Raw genomic sequence first — 7,715 nt, 5'->3', positions numbered from 1 at the left:
TCCTCACTCCTGTCTCCTTGCCATAAAAAGCAGAGACAATGCCTTGCTTGCATATTTGAGGTTATAGATAGCACACTGCTTATTGCACAGCAATGACCCAGGCCCTCAGCTATAAACGCCAGGCCTGCGTGGTGTTAGATAGTCTATTATCCCCAAAACAGGGACCAGGCTGGTCTGGTGGTCTGCTTTGTAATGAACATGTCTAAAAAATCTATCTTGTTCCCCTCAGCCCATGACTTCCCTAAAGGTAAACTAAGCCTTAGTACTCATGGTGGAGTCTACAATCTCTGTCTCATCCCTTCTTTCCCCAAGTTCCTGCCTACTATCTCACAACTGTTATTGACTTTTTACTTTGATTATACACAATAAATATGGGAGCATTTGAGAGACTCGTGGATTTGGCTCCCTAATCCCTCTCGCTTTCTTTCCTTTTTCCGCAGTCTTGAGAAATTCATTCCGTGTCGGTAAGACTTCCGCCAGCCAGAACCCACAGTTCCAGGTGAGAAGGATGCAGGCTTTATCCCTCCTACCCGAGGGAGAGAGAGGAGATAATTGAGATATGCTCCCCTGTGGTCCCTTCCTGCCCCAGGGCCACTCCAGTTCACCTGCAGCCTTCTGGCCTCTGCTCACAGGGCCTCTGTCCCAGGATTGACCGCAGCCTTTTATTCCCTTGTCAACATTCCCTGTGCCTTTCAGAGGTTGCTCTCTTCTCTGCAATTCAACCCTGGCAGATGTGATGGTGGTCAGCGTGCTGATGGGCAGTTACTTGGGGACTCCCAGGAGCCATGCTGATTCTCCTGAGTCATTCGGGGTTACAGAACTGTCAAGCACTGCAGGAAGCCCATTCACGTGAGTTCAACACAGCATTACATCACTTTCATTTTATTTTTGAATTTTCAGTGGAGAAATTATTTGTAGCACACTGTTCCAGATTTTAGGCCGCCTGCTTTCCTCACCACCATTTCCTTGTTGGCTCTGGTGCTTGTTTTAAGAACCAGGTTTCTTCTCTGGTCATTTGTAGCAGCTGGGCTTGCCGAATCCTTGATTTGCATTTGAAGCAGAATGCTTCTTCGTGATGTCAAACTGATTTTCCTTGTCATGTCTGAATATTTCTTGTACACTCAGCAACAGTTTCAAGTGAAATGCTCTTGTCCAATTTCGGTTAACTAATATTTGCTGATCTCCTGCTTTCATGCTGAGGGCAGTTTCTTCTTCCTGTAATAAATGTTAGCAATTTGCATTTACTATGGAAGGTACTAATCCGAGGTGCTTTTGTTCTTAACAGTTTTAATACAAATCACCCATTAAAATGTACAGCGGATTTTACTCTATGCCCAGAAATGTGCATCCCAGTCAATCTTAGAATATTTTCTTCCCCCCAACAGGAAACCCAGTACGCATAAGCAGACATTATCAACTTCCCCATCCTCCCCAAGCCCCAGGGAGCCACTCTTCTGTCTCTGTGGATTTGCCTGTGCTGAACATTTCATGCAAATCGAGTCACTTCATGTAAGTGGAACCGTCTATTTTGACTGACTTCTTTCACACTGAGTAATGTTTTCAATGTTTGTCCACGTTGTGGCCTGGGTCAGTACTCTATGCTTTGCTATTGCTGAATAATATTTCACTGTATGGCTGGGCCCCTTTGTTTACCCATTCATCACGTGATAGACATTTGGGTTGTTTCTGTTTTTTGGCTCTGAAAATTAATGGCGAAAAGTAATGGTGAATATTCCTGTAGGAGTTTTTATGTTAACATTTGTTTTCAGTTCTCTTACTTGTGTGCCCAGGAAGCAGAATTGCTGGATCATTCAGAAGCCAAATGTTCAACTCTCTGAGGACGTGCCAGGATGTTTTCCAAAGTGGTCACGCTGTGTTACATCCTCACCAGCAATGGCTGCGGGCTCCGCTTCCTCTGTGTCCTCATTAGTGCTTGTTAATCTTTTTTTGATTTTAACCTATTGTAGTGAATGTGAAGCGGTTTCTCCTAGTTGTTTTGACTTGATTTCCTTTAGAGCTAATGTTATTGAACACCGTTTCATTGTGCTTATTGGCCATTTGTATATTTTCCTTGAAAAATATCTTTTCAGATTCTTTTTTCATTTTTTAATTGAGTTGCCTTTTTATTGTTGAGCTGTGGAATTTTTTTTTTTGATACACAAATTCCTTATCAGATAAATGATTTGAAAAAATTTTCTCCTGAGTGTTGTTTTTTCACTTTCTGGATGGTGTTTTTTGAAGCAAAGTTTTAAAGTTTAATGAACTCCAATTTATCTCTGTTTTCATTTTTCCTTGTGCTTTTGGGGTAATATTTAATATCTGATGTATTTTATTAAAACTTGTATATATAAAATAACTTAATTCTTAGGACCGTTCTAGGAGATGGGTGCGGTTGTTGTCCCCAGTCTATGCATCGGAGACTGAGATGCAGAGAATTTGACTGACATATTAGTGTCAAAGCTACCCAGTGCTGTGGGAATTCAGACCCTCATGTTTTTCCCTAGCATCTGAGCTCAACACCACCATGCTCCAATCTTTCCAGGAAACGTTAATGAAAAAATCTTTACTTTTTTGATTTCTTGTTAGATTTTTTTCTTATTGGGGACCTCAAATTCTCATTTTCTTTTCGGATATCAGTGTCGATTTATTTTAGGTCTCATGTAGGGAGAAGCATTGCTATCAGTTAACTTCTTTATTACTCACTCTCCAGTGATGATTGTTGCTAGTTGATCTAATCAAGTCATGCTTAAGTCTTTCCTGCTCATGACACTAACAGCAGAGTCATGACTTATAGAATGCTCAAAGAAGAAAGTACTTGATTGATTTTATTTTGCCAACCAATCAAACCAATCAAATAAAACCCTGGTGTTGACACAGACTATAAGCCCTCCAAAATAGGGTCACTGTCTTCATTGTGTTTCATTTGTTGGGTCACAGTGTCTGGATAGTGCCTTGCTGTCCAGCAGTTTTGTGAGGATACGGTGCTCGTGAATCATTGTAAGGACAGAATTTTGACAACAGACTGTGTTGTTCATTTCACGACGGAAAAGGTAATATAGAATTACTGTTCAGATCTGTTTTAAAATTAAGCTTTGAATTTTGAGAATAGTTCAAGAAGCCATACAAAGCTCTTTTTCACTAATTTTAGATCTATCTTCGACACATTATGTTTACATAGCAGAGTAACTTATCAAGTAGATTTGACAAAGGAGTGTTATATTGATTATTTGTTTTAGTTGAAATATTCTACCAGGGATAAAGTCATAAGTGCCCATAAATGAACAAATATATTTGTATTTAAATGCAACATGGGAGCAGACTACCTATGTTTCTATATAATATATATGACTGTGTGTTTTAATCTTTCTGTCAGTGTTTTAATAGTTTTTCAGCAATTTTGTAACTTTAGAATTCTTCTATGGAAATCACCCCCAATTCTAGTGCAGTTTGTACTGTGTATCCTGTCTTATGCATGGGATTCCACTGTCCCCTCAGTGAGGAATTTCCTCTCCTATTGTGTTAGGAGCAGAGTTAAAGGAACTGTGATTTCTAGGCCTTTGCTCTCCATGTGTTTGCAGTTGGCTCTCAGTCACGATTTTCCCTTTCCAGAGTTTTCATTGTTAAATTAGAATTTCTGAAAATAACTATTAGTATGTTGCATTGGTCTCCCTAGAAACTTGACGTCTTTGTGCTTTTCAGTTTTCAATTTATGAAAAATGCAAATGCACTCTTGTTTTTAAGTTGTCCTTTTTCAATAGATATTTATCTCTTAATTGATAGAATAATTTTTCCCAATGAATGAATTGGTGTGCATGTTTTAAAGGATAACTTACTTTTTATTTTTCTTATTGTAACAGTAATATTCATTGTAGAGAATTTAGTAAATAAGGATTAACACAGTAATAACTTCACAATGGCCTCTAATCTCACCTGGAGATACAGTTGTAAGGTTTGAAATTGAGAATTATAAGTCCTCTCAAATTTTTCTTTTTCAAGGACGTATAGGTTACTGAGATCCTCGAATTCCCATATGAATTGTAGCAGCAGATAGTCAGTTTCTGCAGAGGAGCCCGCTGGGATTGTGATCGAGACCACGTTGAATATACGGATCGCTCTGGGGAGCACTGCCATTCCAAGAGCACTTTCTTTTGATAGGGGAATGTGTGTGGAGTGTCTGTCCTGGTATTTAGGTCTTCTTTAACTTTTTTTTTCAACAATGCTTTGAGTTTACAGAGTATTATTTTACTTTAATTATCTTTGCCTTTATATTGAGGACAAGTGTGCAAGGTACTGGGATCAGAAGTGTATTTGAGCCCCGCAACTTGCTGCCACCATGGACGCTGCGCTCTTGCTTCACCCGCTGTACAATCTTGCACAGAATACGACCTCAGTAACTCTCTCTTGAATGAATGATTATATGATTGTTGGATGATGCTTGAGAGTCCTTGTGATGATTTTTTTCCCCAGCCTTTCCCCAGTTCTTAACTATGCCCTTTCTCTTCCTAAACTCCAGCCTGGGTTTCAGCCTGCCTGTGGCATTGATTTTCCTTGTCTGTGGACTCTTCCTTTCACTGGTTCCCGATAATGTTACATGTGGGCTGTGGAAACTTGCTAGATGTCAAGAAAGAGCTAATCCATTGTAGGCCAGTAGTTTTAGAGTTTGTTATTGTTTTATTGATTGAAATTAAATGAGGCTGCCCCCTGAGCCCTCCCATGAGCACTTTTGACCTTCCTACAGCTGATACTGCTCTAGTTGCTGCATGTGCCCTTTCCCCAGCCTTGATTTTGTAATTGAATAAGTCACCATCACTGGAGCCCTCTCTTTAAAAGATAAAGAGAACATTTGCTCCTTTTCCCTGTTTGGGGACTTCAATGAGATGAGATCCCAGATAAAGAATGGAGCCCCACCTCTTTCTGACCCCCGCTGTTTCCGTTCCTTTCTTCAGGGGAAAAGAGTACAATTCAACAGTATAAAAAGATTGATTGTGAGCTAATGAGATAGACAAGACAACCGATCATTTATTAAATAACCTTTCATGATAGAAACAAATGTATTATACACACAAACAGCACACAAAGCACTGTAGTACCATGGTTACAATCGTGGGTCCGAGTTCGTGTCCTGCTCTGGAGAGACCAGTCCTGTGAGATGGAGAACTGGTAAGTCGGCTTAGCCTCTCCAGAACTGGTTTTCTGTCCTGCAGAGACGGGGCTCGCTAGGCGTCCCCCCCGTAGAGGTGCTGTGGGGTGTAAATGACGCGCGTGGGCAGCCTGAGCACAGCTGCTCATTCCTCGTAAGTGCAGGGTAGCATAGCTTTTGCGGTGATGGCTTTATGACCGCCCCATGTAGACTGTCAGTGCTCTGAAGGGATGCCTTGTGGTTTGGAGATGGGATTCTCACTTCTGTAAATACCCAAGTATAGTGTTATTGGGTCCTGCTGATTTCAGTCTATTCTTTAGAAAGTACATATTGTAGATATATTTTTCAAGCATGAGTGCTTTTTTTCTTTTACTATTTAAAGTTCTACCCTCTCATCTCTTGGTGTTACTTTTCATGGAATCCAGGAAACAGTCCTAAGCTACCTGCCTCTTCACACTTTTCCGTGGTGGTTTCCTTCCCTGATTAGAAGAGGGTTTTGCATAGGAAATTTTATTTGTTCCCCTTTTCTTGGAGTCTCTCTCTCTGTCTGCCCATCTCTCACCTCTCAATCTGTCCATTTCTCAACCCACTGCTTCTTCTGACATGTTCCAAAACGCATTTCAGGTAGCTTACAGAAGAACAGATACCAAATAAACAGGTGAGAAAATGGGGCCCAGTTCAGACAGTGAGGCTAGGAGGCGAGCCTGTGTGAGGGTTGCAGGCGTGAGACACATGCCTCTGCCATGTGACTTATAAGATCGACAGCAGCAGTGTGCTTCAAGCTCCCAGCAGACACAGGGAAGCAGGATTTGAGGGAGATGCTTACTGGCTGTGAAATAAATAAGTGACTTAGGAGAAGCCCAGCCTTTCCAGCTACTAAGGCTTAGGAGAATATTTTGAGTGTCTTCCAAAATCAGAGTATGGCATCTTTTCTTTTTTCAGAGTTCTATGTATAGTTGGTTACATTCTATACCTGGAAATTTCTCCAAAACTGCTTCCCACGTGAGTCCCATGGCTCGGGGATTGGGTGGTTCTGCTCATTGATGGGGGTTGGCCAGAAACAGAAAATGAGAGCCTCAAAGGGGCCTGGGATTTGTCAGTTATGTTTTGTCAGTGCTGTAGGGTTCAAGAAATGCTTTCACCGTTTCTCTCCATCTGAGGCGGCAGCGTAATCTCTTACCAGCATCAGGAGCTCAGGGCCACGGGATGGTGGGGGCTGACTGCACTGCCGTCAAGACAGCTGAGCTAGTCACTGCAGGTGTGGTTCTTTTACATACTGCATTTCATGTTCTTTACTAGAATGTTTCAACAGGGAGTTAATTAACTGAGTTAATTAACATTTAATAAATATGATCTTTGTTGAAAAGACAGTTATAGGCAGAATATAAGCTGTGAAGTCTTTAAAAACGGTTTCATTACTGAAATTTCATTTGGGGAGATACACGGTTTATCTTATATATGGCTCTCTTTTAAAGTAACAAAGAAACAAGACAGAAAAGGCAGAGGATGATTTCTGTTCTTCCTCTCGGCTTGCAGGTGCCCTCACCCCCAGTAGCATCAATCAAGACACCAGCACTGACACTGGCCGTGCTCAGAACTGCCTCAGCCCTGAAGACACTGCTGACAAATAGAAGGGGGCCACGCCCTGTTACAGCAGGTGCTCTCACTTTGTGGGTCCTTATGTAACTTCGTGGTGTTAATCAGGATCGCCCGTCCTACATTGTGTGATGCTGCTGCTTTGTCTCCTAGTTACTTGTTTCTCTAAGTATTCTTGTATTATTCTCCAATGCATAGTACTACACACCTAAAAATGCTTTTTTTCAGATGAAAAAGAATGTGCATTTAAAATAATAACTCTGAAAAAGGGGGCAAAAAAGGCTATCCTTGTCCCGCTATTCAAAGATAATAATTAACACGTTAACGTATATTTTCATCAGTGTGGATCACCTCTGTCATAAAAAACCAGAGAGCACTCTGTGACTGTTTACTGTGTGGACACCTCCATTTTCCATTCGGCTTTTTATATGTTTTTCTACAATATTCTATCTCCTCTGGCATGATTTTTGATGACCAGTATAGCATTCTGTCTTGTGGAGGCATTGTCCATTTTACTTCGGACTTAAATAAACTTTTAAATTCCAAGTATACTTAACTGAAATACTGAAAAGAGAACTGTGGTGGTAGAGGAAGGCCCTACCTCCCTTCCCCTTATTTCCGAAGAGTAAAAACTGTTGAAAATTTGATATATATGTTTCATGACCTTTATGCCTATGACATACATATATACACACATATGAGAATTCCATGTATACGTGTGTGTATATATGCTTTATTTAAAAATGAGACCATACTATATGTTTTTCTGCAGCTCGCTTTAATCACTCAGGTGTATATCATAGACGTCCTCCCACTCCAGACTCACACGGTCCTTTCAGATAGAGTGGAGGGGTCTCCTGATTTGCGGGTGTGGTCTCTTTCCCACGCACACCTTTGGTGAGAGAATGCTGTGGACAAGGCCCTGGACCACGGCGAAACGCCGGCTCCCTCATTGCTCGCAGCTCGTCGTGATTTAACG

The 7,715-nt window shown here is 41.2% G+C and overlaps 1 protein-coding gene across 1 annotated transcript in view; it reads left to right on the top strand.

Annotated features, from left to right (window-relative positions):
- The first annotated feature begins 224 nt into the window (after positions 1-224).
- LOC140695093 (uncharacterized) overlaps positions 225-7,715 on the top strand; it is a 66,267-nt gene continuing 58,776 nt past the window's right edge. Inside the window, exons 1-6 of the mRNA XM_072958012.1 lie at positions 225-499; positions 697-849; positions 1,386-1,509; positions 6,083-6,142; positions 6,241-6,398; positions 6,677-6,797. The gene's annotated coding sequence lies outside the window, so the exon portion shown is untranslated. The remainder of the gene's footprint in view (positions 500-696; positions 850-1,385; positions 1,510-6,082; positions 6,143-6,240; positions 6,399-6,676; positions 6,798-7,715) is intronic.

This window comes from Vicugna pacos, unplaced genomic scaffold (genome assembly GCF_048564905.1).
Source record: "Vicugna pacos unplaced genomic scaffold, VicPac4 scaffold_136, whole genome shotgun sequence".
Classification (NCBI taxonomy): Eukaryota; Metazoa; Chordata; class Mammalia; order Artiodactyla; family Camelidae; genus Vicugna; species Vicugna pacos.
This window is presented reverse-complemented; position numbering and strand designations above follow the sequence as displayed.